Source organism: Synchiropus splendidus, chromosome 12, assembly GCF_027744825.2.
Source record: "Synchiropus splendidus isolate RoL2022-P1 chromosome 12, RoL_Sspl_1.0, whole genome shotgun sequence".
Taxonomy (NCBI): domain Eukaryota; kingdom Metazoa; phylum Chordata; class Actinopteri; order Syngnathiformes; family Callionymidae; genus Synchiropus; species Synchiropus splendidus.
Window position 1 is genome coordinate 5,475,530 of NC_071345.1, and position 15,406 is coordinate 5,490,935.

Genomic DNA, 15,406 nt, shown 5'->3' on the forward strand with positions numbered 1-15,406 from the left:
TATCGGTTCGAATGCCGATATTTCATTCATTTTACAGGCTCATGGGTTGACTGCTTATATAGGGCAGTGGGCAACCGGCCAGAACAGCAACATAGAGCTGTTGATTGTGATGAATCCGTGAAGGTGGGACGCGCACAAGTTTAGCTCTAAACATTGGTATTAGTGGAAGTCTACAGGGACCCAGATAAATAGGACTAATTATGCTCTCACTGCTCTCATTTCCATTTCTTTGGAGAATTTCAGTCTCTGGAAGACTGAAATATAATTTTAGGATGCCTGGGGCCCTATTTTTAGCATTCAGATTTTAGGTTCCCAGTAAGTTCTGCAGTCAATAAATTCAGCACAGATTCATAATTACAATTTGATAAACCCAAACATGCAACGTCCCAGCGCTGAACTGAACTCTTCTTCGGTTAATCTGCCAAATATTCCCATATCTGGTTTGTATTTGGCAAGTCTGGAGTGCTCCTTAGGTACAGTTGATGAAAGCAATGGGCCATCTATATATATATATATATATATATATATATATATATATATATATATATATATACACACGTGTCTCAAGGATGAGCAAACCCCTTCAACACCATGGTAGAATGATGAGTGTTTCGTGTTTGGTCTGTGACGCCACACACTCTCGAGCTAACAGCTAGCATGTCGGTTAGCACGGAGCTAACTTGTTGTAAGTTGTAGATGTAGTGAAGTGTCCTCGGTCTCTCTCCTCCTCACATCATTTTAGATTATTATTCAAGACCTATTGATGTGGATGTTGATCAGATACTTATGCGATATGAGATACATATATGAATATTTGTGTGTTTTATGCTTCATGGGGTTAATACATGTTCCTGGATTGTGTGTCATTATTTTAATATACAGTGGCACCTCGGTTTTCAAACAAATCGGAATTCGAAGATTTTTTTGCTTCAGATTTCGAATGAAAATTCAGAACTCGAACGCCCCCGAAATCAGCCCGGAAAAACCATAACGTGCACGGACCGATCAGCTGACCCACGACGCGCTTTGTTATTGTGTATAACGCAGCCTCTGTATGCAGACGTGTCCCGTTAGCTCCATTTACTGACTGTTTTTTCTTCATATTGAGGTGTAAAACCTTTCCTGTCTCCACACTGGACCGTGGTAGAGTGTCACAGGGGAGGTGCTGGCTCTCCACACCTCCACTCCAGGGTTTGATGTCCTGTTGTGGGCTGGAGCTGGGACAGGGATGAGGCGAGTCTGGGACAGAGCGTGACTTGGTTTATGACTTTGTCACAGCCAAACTGCACAGAAGCGCACATTCAGAGCTGGACACGCACCGGGCACCTCTTCACTTCTGGAGAGACGTCACTCACTCGGCAACCCCTCCCACATGCAGCGGCCACACACATAGAGGAACAGCGCACCTGCAGCAGACACTCTACATTCACAGCCCATATATTTTATATATATAGATAGATAAATTGATAGATAGATTTTCCAGTAAGACCAGTTGAGCCATCATAAAGTCTCCCTGAGGATCGTGTGTCGTTGGGGCGACTTCCTGATGAAAGCCTTGCCACTGTTTACACACACCTGGAGTAGCATGAGGGCATCATGGTCGTCATTTTCCAGCTCATTCCGGCTCAGTCTCGGTGGCTGACTCACACCTCACACTGTTCCTCTGCCTGATATTTTGTAATGTTAGACAAGTGAAGCGCTTTATGAATGACTCTTTACATTTCATTCTCTATGAATGGGACCCTTTATTAAAGTTCAGCCGCTAAGCATTTCATACAAGCATTATTTTATTCTGCAGCGCTGTCGAAACTTTATCCACCTGCGTACTTATCTTGCCTTTTGCCCTTGCAATTGTTTTGGCTGTGGACAGACAAACACGCAGCGCTGTCACGACAGTCGCTCAGACCTGTGCAACACAATAGGCCCTCTAACCACCTGCCTTGAATGGTTAATCATGCTGCAGCTATTGGATTTTAGTAAGCGATACCTATGCTAATGCACTTTCGGTGTACATACGCCTGTCCCTTTGCAGGAGTGCATCTCAGCGACGACACAAGGTGGCCCGCTTTTGGGTTACCTTCAGACTGATCCAGAGAGACAGAGGCAGGGTTAAAAGGTTCTTGGAAAAAAACACAGAACAAACCCACAAATAAAGCTCTGTCAATCCAAACCACCTTCTATTGGAATACTCTATTTGCTGTCCCTCTAATAGGCAAGCTCAGTTTCCCTGTGAAACCTGAGATGCCAGTCTCCTGAAAAATGGTCACAGCCTTTATTCAATTAAAACGACTTATTGTGAGTCGTCGTTTGGGAGAGGAGTCAGATATCCATTGGCTCTCGGTCTCACAATGCCAGTCTGTTCTCGCTGTTAAGTGAGACAATGGCAATAGAGCTTTACAATTGGCACAGCACTGGAGTGACATTGACATGATCACTTTATATATTTATTTTAGTTGGGAGTGTGTGAGGTTCTTCATAAGCTTTTTTTTGCTGTTTTGTACATATATAGGTCAAGAGTTGCTCGAAGCAATTTCCTTCATTTTTTTTTTCCAGGAAATATGGCAGGTGACACAACATGAATCGAAAATGGAAAAATCATAAATATTATTTTTGTAGTAGTTGCAGTAGCAGATGCATTAACAATCATAATAATAGTAACAATATTAATAATAAAACAAACACAGCCCTCTACATTTGTTTGGTTTTACAAACGTTTTAACTGATTCTCACTATACACAAAAATTTAAATTGACACATCACTTTTTTTTTTTGTTTTTGGGCTGTGCGAGATGAATAATCATGCTGCAAATATCGGCCCTCAGCTCCTCCTAAAGCCGTACATTAGCTCTTCCTCAGCCTCCTCAAACAGCCTGACCTCCGTTTGACCCTCAACTTAACATTCACATTTAGCCTTGGCTCACTATACACACACACACCCCGCCCCTCCCAAAACCGTCCCGCCCTCTAGCTATGCTAAATGAGGCTTATGTGCTGACCAGTCATATTTCACACTCAAACCTGTACTGTTCCTCAATGACATCAAATGAAACGTGGCCGCTAGCTAACCCCGTGAGTGTTTGCGGTCACTGTATACTTTTGAACTGGACAGCACTACTTTGCACGACGGTCACATCTGCTCCCCGCTGTGGCCCTTGATAGAGTTGTACGCATGCTAGAATAAGCACATATTTTCCAGGATATATACGCCTTGCATTATTAAATAGAGCAGGATATGAGAAGACCAGCATGGGATACAGTCACTGACTGGCCATAAATGATGCATCGATGCATCCAGTGTCATTGACATGTTTTGTAATACAGCCCCCACCCAACCCCACTCTTAATGCTCTGCAGACCCTCGGTCCCTCTCCGTCTCCAGCAAGACTCAGCCTGGAGCGATGATTTAATCAGACATCAGTCAACACAGACAAGAGGAGACGATTGGAAGTGTGTCCACACCTACGGGACCTCCTGTCTGACAGAATAGGGTCCAGAGAGTGCAGGCCGGGCCCCCAAGCAATCAAGCAGAGAGAGGGCGGAAATCATTCCCAGCATCATTTGGACTTCAGAGAAGAAAAGTGTGATGTTTGGGTTGTGCGTATCGATTGTGTAACTCTACCTTTATATCCTCATCTGGCAACCCGGGCGAAGTGTAGCCCGGAGGCTCCAGTAACCCAGAACTGAAGGGTGAAAGCAGGGGACTTATCTTCACTTAGATATAGGATTCCAGTCTCTACGCTGTAGTTTTCAAACAAGCCAAAACAATTCTACATTCACGAGTTAAACACAGTCGTTCGTGGCTGACTTTAATTCCACATTATGTAAATTGTGGCGCTTGAACCGACTCCATCCACGCAGCACCGCTTCCTCTGCTTCACGCACGGTGGCGGTCGGAGCGCTGCTTTACTTTTGAATAAAGAGCACAAATGTCGCCGCCGATGATCAAGCGAGGGCTATTTTCGATGCCGTGTTTGGAAAATAGACGCCTCGGCAGGTTACTCCGAAGCAGGCGCCGCAGAAGAGCCGACTCAGTGAGCCGAAACTTTCCGCTCCAACGCTTCCTACACATTCATTTGTCACGAATTCCTCTTTGATATCGGTCTCCCGGGATCCGGTTTCACCTCGAATCACCCGCTTTTCGTAAGCGTTCGCACGAGGTGATCCGACAAACTCGCACCATCAGTGGAGAGGCGCGCATCGCAAACCTAATCCTCATGGATGGAAGCGCGCCTACCTTCACTTGCACGAGCCGTCCTCGGTTAAACCGGATTGAGAGTTAATATCCAAAAGCAAACTTCATCCAGAGAACATCGTGTGTTGGGTATGAGCGTGTCCTGGACCGGTGCGTGATGTGGTGGAGGGTTTGGAGCGGCGGCGGCGGTCTCCCACTCAGCGGACGCGCATCTCTCAGCTCGGCTCACTCAGCGCATCTGATGATGGGCCGTGGATTTCTCCCACTGTGACGCTCCGACCCGCCTTTTCCACGAGGGGGGGTGCTGGTGGGACGATCATTAAAACACGGCGTGATAAAACACGGAACAGCCCCACAGGACTCAGTATCCATTCAGGCAGCTTTTCTCAGTTAGATGTGGAGTGTCTCGCCTTTAATTCCTCTTTAAAATATTGATTTGTAAACTACACTGCACTCTTAAGGAGGTTCGGGCTTGGAAGCCAAAAGAATTAGATCCAAACTCAGCAAGGTCTAAAAGCGAAAAAGAGAGTGTAGGTCGGGCGGAACAGGTGATGAGCGCCACTCAGGTGAGGGGTGATGCAGGCAGATAGCATCCCTTCAAACAAATAAGGGGCGAGTGGTTGAGTATTTTCGCTCCAATGGCGAAGTAAACAGTTGCCTTTTTGCGTCCGGTGAAAGACTTTTACATTTAATGGATGCAACTGATGAGAGAGTAACTTTATTTCCTCAAGAGTCTAAAAAAAAAAGTTCAATAAAGGGGCACTTTTCTCATCCAAGGAAAAAGAAGGAAAAGCGGTCGGTGCTTCAGGACCACTAGGGGCGTATTTGAGCACATGTACACAGCCCACTGCCAAATTTTTCTAACAACTGTACCACTGGAGACGATGACAGGCGGTGGTGACTTCACAAGACAGATTTTATAGCTTCAAAAACACAGCCAACTTTGCCGTCTGGCTCAGCTCTTTTCTTCGTTTTCAAATAAAACTGTTCCTCCCATTATTTCCATTTCTCAAAAGCGCAACAGCTCCCTTGTAAAAAGCAAAGCCCACTGGTCACACATGGGAAACTATACGGCTGAGGGGAGGGCAATTCAATTTTTGTGGGGCTACATTATGTACTGTGACTGTTGTGAGGCGCCATCAAGCCAAAAGACAGAAGACAAAGAGTCTCAAATTTAACTTGTCTTACTGGAATATTACAATTGCTTTCTTCAGTACTTCTTTTGCTGCTTCCTAATCTCAATAAATTCACAGCCTCCGTTTTATAAAGAGGGTGCAAAACACGGTCAATGTTTTGTCCAAATTCACAGCGGAGCTACACGAAGAACAAGCATATCATTTATATGAAAACGGAGGCTGCAAACAGGGAGAGTGGTTCAGCACTTTGGACAGCTCCCCGAAGCTATGTCACGGCAGTGTGTAAATGTCAGGGTGACGATCCTTCCACATCACTGGAATTTGGAATTAGCACTGAGTCTGCCCTGGGAAGTTGTCTAGGCATGATTGATGAGAGGGACAAAGAAGGAGATTTGATCAGACTACAAGACGTATGCATTTTTGAGTGAGGACAGCGGACCTAATGAGTTTCTCTGAAGCAACAGACTGTTAAGAAATGAACCTTCCACACATATAGGAGGCTGTGCGGCACATCTTGGGTTATTAATCGCATCCCGGAAATTAAAGTGACCTGTCGCTACAAGTGCCGACAAACCCCAGAGCGTAATAACCGACTCTTAAATTAGATCTTTCAGTAAAAATGCAGGTAAAAAGAGTCGCGTTTCAACACAGCTGTGCCACACGTTCACACCCTGCTGTCGCCTCTACTGCTGCTGCTGCTGATCTTCATGAAGGTGATGAGGATGGTGGTGATGCCTTTGTTGTTATAGCTCTGTAATCTGCAGCCACCAATAGCAGAGCGTTGCGGGAATCATAAACACGTGACCTAATAATAGGCGGCAAGTAAAGATGAAAGTGGCAGCCAAAATAATCACAAGCATAAATCGATTTTAGGAAAGTAATTTCATGGCAGATGGTGTGTGAAAAGGCAGAGAGATGAAGATCAGCGGAATAAAAAAAAAGAGAATTGTAAATAAATCTGCCACGATCACTCCGTGTTTGAACCAAATGATGTTGTATATTGTGTGATCTTGAGCCAGTCTGCGCCGCCCGGGGCCAAATGTTGCCCCTTTGTCAGCAATACCTGGCCCTCATAGGGCCAATGTGGAGTTTCTGTTGATGCAACTCATGTTTAATATTTTCCTCATCCACTGCTATTTATTATCAGCTCGGTGTTTTCGTATTTGAAAGTGGATTAACAGAACATTGGAGAGGTTAATTACTCAACACTGGTGTAGACTGAAGGTCGCTCATGATGCTCTCCAGCTTGAAGGTCAAACAAAAGCAAACGCAAAACAAATATGCGCCTCCTTACAGGAGCTGTTGAATAAGCCAAAGAGGCAGCTGATGGTGCGATGCTAAATTGGGGAACCGACATCCTTCCCTGGCTGAGATTCAAGCCGTAGCAGCTACATAGAGAAATTGCTGCAGGCGCCTGTGTGACTTTTGACTTAAGGAGTAGTACAGAGAAGAACAGACGCAATGGTTCCTGCTCTCGTGTGAAGACGTGGAGGAATCTGACGGCAGGAAGACTCATCAATAAATAAATGACACCTATTCAAGTTGCACGGTCCCGTGCTTCTTTGAAAATATGAGACAAAATCATAAACAGCAGCTCACTGTAAAACACTTTTATGACGGTTTTAGTAAAAGACAAACAAGGGAAAAATGAGGTCAGTGCCCTTGCTAGTCCTATCGGACCTGGGCAGAGAGTGGCCTGAGAGCCCCATGTTGCTCTTTGACTGTAGTTATAAAACTGATCAAATGTCTTTGAATATTTTAGTTTTTTACTCTGTTTTGTTCCTCAACTATAACTTCCCTGTTTTATTTTATTTTTCATTGTCTCTTTTTAAAATAACCCGGCATTGAAGATGACTTTTTATTGTTAAATGCAATGTACTTGATTCTGGACCCAACACTTTTTATTTGTCTTTTTTTTTTCTTAATATTACGTTTTAATATTACTGACAACAACACAATATATTGCGGCCGCTGAAGAAATTTTATTTAGTTCCCCACTTCAGCTCTTGATTTAGAAATGCTTATTGAGTCTTTATTTAGAATGTGGGCGCATGAACACGAAAACTGTTTGAGTAATGTATCTATTTATTTACTGGTAAATACCCCTGGCCCGAAGTTTTATTTCCCACGAGTTTATCACATTGACAAATGTTTTAGTGAGGATGGATGATCAGCGTATCTCTACTTATTTAGTTGAAAATGTGGGCAGTTCAGAGAACAAAAATACAGTCCTCAATCCGCCATTTTGAACTATAATACTGCTGACTAAAACTGGACTGCTCTGGTCTAAATATCACGTAGCAGCTGATGGCATTTGGTGACTTACTACGTGGTTTCACAACTGTCTCTCTAAACTCTTACTTTACTTTTAAAGCTATGACACATCCCTCACTTTCAGTATATCCGATGCAAACCATCACTCTGTCCTCCATGCGGCAACGCACACTATTCAGTAGTGACGTGTCGATGAGGTATCATGAAACGGTATCGCAGGGTTGATGAAACACTGTCCTACTTTTACTTAGATGGCGGTCTTGTTTTATGATTTGAAATCTCATTGAATTACTTGTTCAAGTCCAAAGATTCTACAAGGCTCTCTGGTGGCCACTGAAAGTCAGGACACTGTTTCATGAAGCCTCATCACGACTAAGTAATATGAGCGAATAGACGCTGGTATTCCAAAATCTGATTTGTTCATCACTTAAATATGGAACTCAAACCCCAAAACACATTCAACAAATTATTTTCTTTCTTGAGGCAGCAATTACAAGTATATTACAATGTGTTGGATTCCAACGGCGCATAAAATGATTGCACACAAATCTGTTAATTAGATCTCATCATTTCCCGCGTCCATCCTAGCATCACAACAGCGCGCGGTGATTAGCCGGTTTATTATCACCGCTTGCCTGATATCTGCCGCCAGAGCCACGGCTGGTTGGGTGAGCTTCAGGGATGGCGAAGACCAGCCAAGTCAATTATCTCGCCGTCATCTGTGGGGTTTCGGTCGTGGAAGGAGAAGAGTAGGAAGAGAAGAATTGTCATTTTCGAGGACAAACTTTCCACGGTATAACGCACAGACAAGACAGGTACGAGCTGCAGGTTGAACAAAAGCAAGAAAAACATGGACGTGGAATCCAGTTGAAACCTCACCTCGCCTTTTCATCCCTCTAATCTGAGGTTGGATAGAACACGACCAGAAACTTTCTCCTGTGTTCCCCCAGGAGTGCAGCAGTGTTGTAAAGCAATGGTCTCTCCAGGTTCCCTGGGTCGCCCCCCAGGCTTCCTCGCAGGAGCTCACCAGGGAGGCATCCAGGAGGACTCACAATATCCTCGACATACCTCACCTGTCATCTCTCCACACAGAGCAGCAACAGTTCACCTCTGCACAGCCGCTACTGCATAACACCCTCACGTCCACAGGCGAGAACATTCGGGCTTTTCATGGAAAATTTGAAGGAGAGATCTATCAAATCAAAAACATTGCTTCTCGACTCTGCCCGGGAGTCTATTCTTAATAGAATAGAGTCCCAGGCTAGTGTCTCTGGTTACGTTCGTCCCATTGACAAGACCACTTCCTGCTTTCCAGTTGCCCTCAGAACTTGGACTTGCCTATCCCCGCCCCCCCGATTGTATCATGTTGGGATCCCCAGAATTCTCACCACCCAGAGTTCGCAATCCCAGAACGTAAACAGAATGTAGAAGTTTAAATGAAGTACACCAAAGGAAAAACCATGATTCAACACATTTGAAAATGGCTTTCGTGGACGCCGCCATCTTCTTTTGCGACCTCAATAACTGCAACACACTGAACTTCCTAGCTCGACTTCCAATTCCCAAGGTTATTGGAACTCAAGGGGTGGAGATATATATATATATATATATATATATATATACATATATATATATATATACATATATATATATATATGTATATATATATATATATATATATATATATATATACATATATATATGTATATATATATATATATATATATATATATATATATATATATATATATATACATATATATATATACACACACACACACACATAGTTTTTGTATTATTTCCAAAATAAATAATAAAAAAAATATAATAAAATATTTCATTTTATTTTGTAGAACTGGAAGTACTGTAAAAAACAGCAACGACCAAAAAAACACATTTGAAGTTGAACAGTCGGCTGTCATAAATACTTTTATACTCACTTAAATATAGTCTTCCTTGAAAACAAAATTTAAAAACTGATTGTTATTCTGTGTTATTCTCATTTCACTTTTAGAAGTACTGGAGTGTGAAACCCCAAGTTTTGGCAACGACCAGTTACCAATAGCGTCATGACATAATGATAAGTAGTGAATACAGTACCAGGCGGTAGCTACCACACCCTCGGAGAAACGTGCTACACTGCATCCACCAGTCATGACCCAGTAAACGCTGTATTCTTAAAACGCTGACTCACACCACGGTGGCAAATTCGAGGATCTACTCGACAAACACAGCTCTAAAAATACAAGACAATACAAACAGTCAGCTTCCTGCCCTCCTTTTCTGTGTCATAAAAAAGGCCTTATAAATGATGTACAGGACTTTGATGATTTCTTCAAACCGAATTCACGATTCTTCTGTTTTGCTTTAATAGCCGAGCTGGTGATCATGACTGGAGTATTCTGCCGCAGCACGAGCAGCTGTGATATTTATTATGCATTATAAATGGTGTGATTTAAAACATATATATCCATTATTGATGAAGCAGATTCTCCTGCATATAAACCAGCGCAGTGGTTGACATCTGTGAGAAACATATTCGACTCACATCAGACAAAAATGAATTCCTTTCTCACGGTAGTTGTGATTTTTTTTTTTTTTTTTTTCCCTCGCTGCTAATTCCCTTCGCTTTGCTGATGCAACATCTTCTAAATGGGATCAGCGGGGAATAATGAGACACGGCCAGATCAGTGGAGTTTGTGATTTCTTCACATGCTCAAGCTCTTCGGACAGAGCAGCCTTGCGTGCGATGATCTGAATATAGATAAGTCGAGTGATAGGTAGGGAATGAAGTGCAGTCAAGGCCTCAGTTGATGGCGTTTTTGGGCGCTGCTTCTGTGCTATTGCGCAAGATTCTTTGTGGAAATGCACAACATGGTGAGTCATCTGTGGAGTAGATGCACACATCACTTGATATATTGTTCCAGACAGTTTGTGACACTGCAATTCTTTGGTTCAATAATACAATACTATGTAAAGAATCTAAAACAATTAAAGAAATAATATCACAAATAATGATATGACTAAATTGACGAGCTTGTTCATTTGTTTTGCTTTTTTTAAATTTTAAATATCAATAATTTCAATATAAAGTTGATGTTTATACGATCTACTGCATGTTTATAGGGTTGAAACAAATAACTGGGAAAAGTTTGGGGGAGAAACGGTGACAAAGAAATTAAATGACTTTTTGATATTTTTATTATTTATGACCACAGCATATTTTACGTTTATTAAGAAGTTTAAGTGTTAAGAAGTCCAATAAACATATACGAAAAAAATAAATAAATAAATATCTTGAAAACCCCTGACCATAATTCTTAAAAGTAAAATATCAAAAGAAAAAAAAAAACGAAAAATAATACATTGATTTGTTCTGTTATGTGTGTGTGCCTGTTCATCTGTCCCTGTGGGGACAAAATACATCCATTTTTGACCCCTACAAAAGCCTAACACGGTTGAGCTTCAATCTGAGGATTAAACTTCCAAAATAACTGGGTGATTATAACTGAATTTAAGTTCCAGGTTAAGGTTAACCATTTGACTATAAACTGAGAGGCTGGGGAAAGCATCATGGCAACGGGCGGTCCCCACAAACACAGCAACACAAAAGTGTGTGTGAGAGCGCGAGACAGAAACGATAGCTACCAACGTTAACTTCATTTCTTCCTCACATGTCAGATAATTTGTCAAATTAAAATGTAATCGACAACATATTAGCGGTTACATAAGCACAACATACTTTGTGCTTCAGGCTACATCGGATAGTTTTGTGCCAAATCTGCATCATAAACAGGCCTTTAGCTCGGAGGGCATCTGGGCACCTGGAAAACATGGAAAAATGGATCTGAATAGGTTTGTAAATGAAACAAATAAATGGGAAAAGACCCTGGACCTGGGTTCACAGGGGCAAAGAAGCACACACACAAAAGCACAGTGAACTAGCGTTTTGTCTAAACCGTTTCTCTCGTCTTCCTCCCCGACATAAACACATAGCACTCTTCGATCATGGGAAGATCATGGGAATCATCAAGTCCGGAACCTTCTGGTTCTATCTAGAGGTTTCGAGCCTCGTCCGACCCCTCTCATCATAAGCACCAGAGCTTTCCAAGAGTCGCTCCCTTTTGTAACAGATGTGACAGTAACCCTTCTGTTTACGGCCCTGTGTGAGCGCTCTCTCTGCACAATGGAAATATTTATGATCTGCGCTGATTGCTCTATTATGGCTCATCTAGTTGCCATCACCATTTTAGCCTGTGCACGTATTTCTGATGCTCCGTACACATTTTAGAAAGTGGTCCCTTTTCATACAGAATTGCTTTTTAATGTGGGGCTTGCAGAATCCGTTAACTATTCTTTGTCATTTTTATTGTTGCTGGGGTTTAATACGAGGGTTTTGTCACCGCAAAATGCTGCATGAATGTGTCCAGGTGCAAAGGATGCAAGACTGAAGTGTGAAATGAATCAGCTATTAAGTGGTCTGCTTTACATCAAGGTGTAAAGTGTGTACAAGGTGACACTCTCAAATACAGTGGTACCTCGGTTTTTGAACATCGGATTTCAAACAACTTGAAAGTTGAACAACTTCGGATTTCGATTGAAAATCCAGAACTCGAAGGCCCCGAAAAAAGCCGGAAAAAACATCACGTGCGCGGACCGATCAGCTGACCCACGTCGCGCTTTGTTATTGTGTATAACGCAACCTCTGTATGCTGACGTGTCCCGTTAGCTACATTTACTGGCTGTTTTTTCTTCATATTGAGGTGTAAAACCTTTCCTGTCTCCACACTGGACCGTGGTAGAGTGTCACAGGGGAGGTGCTCGCTCTCCACACCTCCACTCCAGGGTTTGATGTCCTGTTGTGGGCTGGAGCTGGGACAGGGATGAGGCGAGTCTGGGACAGAGCGTGACTTGGTTTATGACTTTGTCACAGCCAAACTGCACAGAAGCGCACATTCAGAGCTGGACACGCACCGGGCAGCTCTTCACTTCTGGAGAGACGTCACTCACTCGGCAACCCCTCCCACATGCAGCGGCCACACACATAGAGGAACAGCCACCTGCAGCAGACACTCTACATTCACTCCTACAAAAGACTGTTTTAAGGCTTGGAACGCATTATTTCTTTTTCCATTTATTGTAATGGGAAAAATCGATTCGGATTGTGGTCGAGAACCGAGGTACCACTGTTAAGTAGTTCAGTGTTACATTAGGAATTTATGTGTATGTCTAACTCGGTCCTTAACAGCCCCCAAAATCATTTAACTTTTTCGTCTGTTTTTTGTTTAAAATTTCTTTGATTTATTTAATGTTTTGCAGAGAGAATGACACACAAACATGATGGAAAAAAAGAGAAAAATTAATAAATAAATAAACAATAAAAACAAGCCCAAAGTAATAACTATGTAATAGAATCACAGGTAAACACACATACTCGTCGCTCCTGCATCAAGTCCCAACCACCATTACACAACATATTTGCTGAACCGACATCAAAGTAATTAACACCAGCGACAGAACAACAGCTAATCCACATCAAACATCCGCACCTATTAACTTTTGAAAACCCCACGTCCAACTCCGACGTCCCTCTCACAGTTTTCGCCGCCAAACTTTCTCACACAGTGTCATATGCTCCTCTGGTTCTGATGTTTCATTGTAGCCAAGACAAATTACCTGTCAGGGACAATAAAGTTTCCTCTTACTCACACGGGGCGCCGACCATTTTGAATCGTGAAAAATACGTGGATATTTGTCTCAATTCATATTGACACCAAATATTAGCCGTCTGAAATATGAATATAATATTGGCTCTGGATGGATCACTCACAAGTGTTGGAAGGGAATTAATTCCAGGCATAACTCATTTGAGCAATGCTATAAATGCATGTTTGAAATGCATTTTATTTATCGGAATAGGACCAGTGGAGACAACGTACACAAAAATGTGAATTAGAAGGTTCATCGTGAAGTTGTGATTAGGTTTACAGGTAGGTTCTTGTTTTCTAGGCAGCTGTTTTAAAAAAAATTACAAAGGAAAATAGATCTTGTCCACACATAAGCCGCAGCGGTCTATAAGCCGCGGATGCAGTGGTGCTGTCTGCGCCATAGAAAAGTCGGTGCACCCGGCTTAAAAGAGCTTTTCAAAACTAGTTTTGAAAACAGGCTTTGGCATCGAGACTGACTCATGAAACAAATAGTGTAATGTTCTGACCTTGAATGATGAAGTCATGTCTTTTATTCACACTGAAGCGCACAAAATGCACTGTTTTTGCCTGCGTGCCCAAAGTTCCGACACCACTGCCGGTCTCAGGTGCTGCTTCACGACTCCAGTCCTCCAGGAGATCGGCTCTGTTGCCGGAGCTGCAGACACGCGGGTGAAAACAACGCATTCTGAGTGCTTTATGGGTAAATAAAAATTTCATTGGTTTCATAAAATTCCACATATTAGCCGCATCAATGCTTAAGCCACAGGGTTCAGACCGCGAGAAAATGTAGGGGCTTATACAGTATTTAATTGAAATCCCTTTCATTGTGTAGCATCACTAGTAATGCAGTGCCACCTGGGTAAGAAAGAGCTGAGCTAAGAGGTAAAAAAGGTCGATCTATATTCCTCATACACACCTCACAGGGTGGAATCTTCATGGTCGCCCTGGAGAGACTCGGCATTGGAACTCAGCTTGGTGTTTGAGGGAACTCAATGAATGGGTGCTCTGAACGCTTCCCGAGAGAGGAGTCAGAGACATTAACAGCTCCTCGGAGCCTGAGGATTCACCAGAGGGATTGTGTCTCAGTGAAGGATGTTTCTCAGACCACAGCATTTCAAACAGACAGAAAAAATGATTGAAGGGGCATTTTTCGTTGAGAAAACTTGTGGTCACATTCTTTAGCAATATGTGAGTCAACTTGTCGCCACGATTCCAGTCCCCCGGATTAGAAGAATTTCTGTCATGTCTGCATTTCATTGTCTGTTCCTATTTGTATTTTTATCTCGTGCTTTTATTTTGTTACCCCTGGTTGCCTTTGTTTCCTCCTCCACTCATCTCCGACGACTGTCCATCCATAAGTCTGCAGAGCATCAGACGGCACAGGCATGGTTTACAATATCTGGTAAGCTCTAGAACAAAGAACAAGAGAGCACGGAGTGCAGAACGTGGCAGTACGCCCCCTTTAAGAAGGGCCTCTCGGCTCAGGTCCATGAGGATGTGAGGCGTGGAAGTCGCTGAGGAGCCTCTGATCCAAAAGGGACCCAGGACCTTTCCTTAAAACCCTCCCAGCTTACCAGATATTGTAAACCATCCCTGTGCCGTCTGACCTTGAGGATGCTCTGCAGACTTATGGATGGACGGTCGTCGGAGACGAGGGGAGGAGGAAACGAAGGCAACCGCGGGTAACAAAATAAAAGCACAAGAGAAAAATACAAAAAGGAACAGACAATAAAGTGCAGACATGACAATTTCACAAGCTTCACCCACAGTTTGAAGTTAAAGTTGAATGAACCAAGCTCAAGGTAAAAATGGTACTTAACGTCACAGACAAGTGAATTCCGAAAAGACGGTGGAATGCGCGACAACGCTTTTAATGCCGCTTTAATACTTTCCAACTTAGACTCCCCTGATTCAGAGAAACTTCTAATCTCTTGCCGTCAGAACGCCAGCATGTCTGGCCAGACGGCCAGTCAAGGGGCCATTAGCGGGTCAAAGTGATTACACTATCAAGGACATCTATTTGAATTCAATTTGGCCAGGTTTAGATCCTCAAGCAGGCTTGGCTAACCTCCTTAATGGACGGTCATTTATCTCCC

General features: G+C 42.9%; 1 protein-coding gene across 13 annotated transcripts in view; it reads right to left on the reverse strand.

Annotated features, from left to right (window-relative positions):
• The window catches only part of LOC128768872 (neurexin-3b), a 269,686-nt gene extending 265,245 nt beyond the window's left edge, over positions 1-4,441 (reverse strand). For all 13 annotated transcript variants that reach the window (XR_008416294.1, XR_008416295.1, XR_008416293.1 and 10 more), the window contains exon 1: positions 4,235-4,441. The gene's annotated coding sequence lies outside the window, so the exon portion shown is untranslated. The remainder of the gene's footprint in view (positions 1-4,234) is intronic.
• Between the last annotated feature and the right edge of the window lie 10,965 nt (positions 4,442-15,406).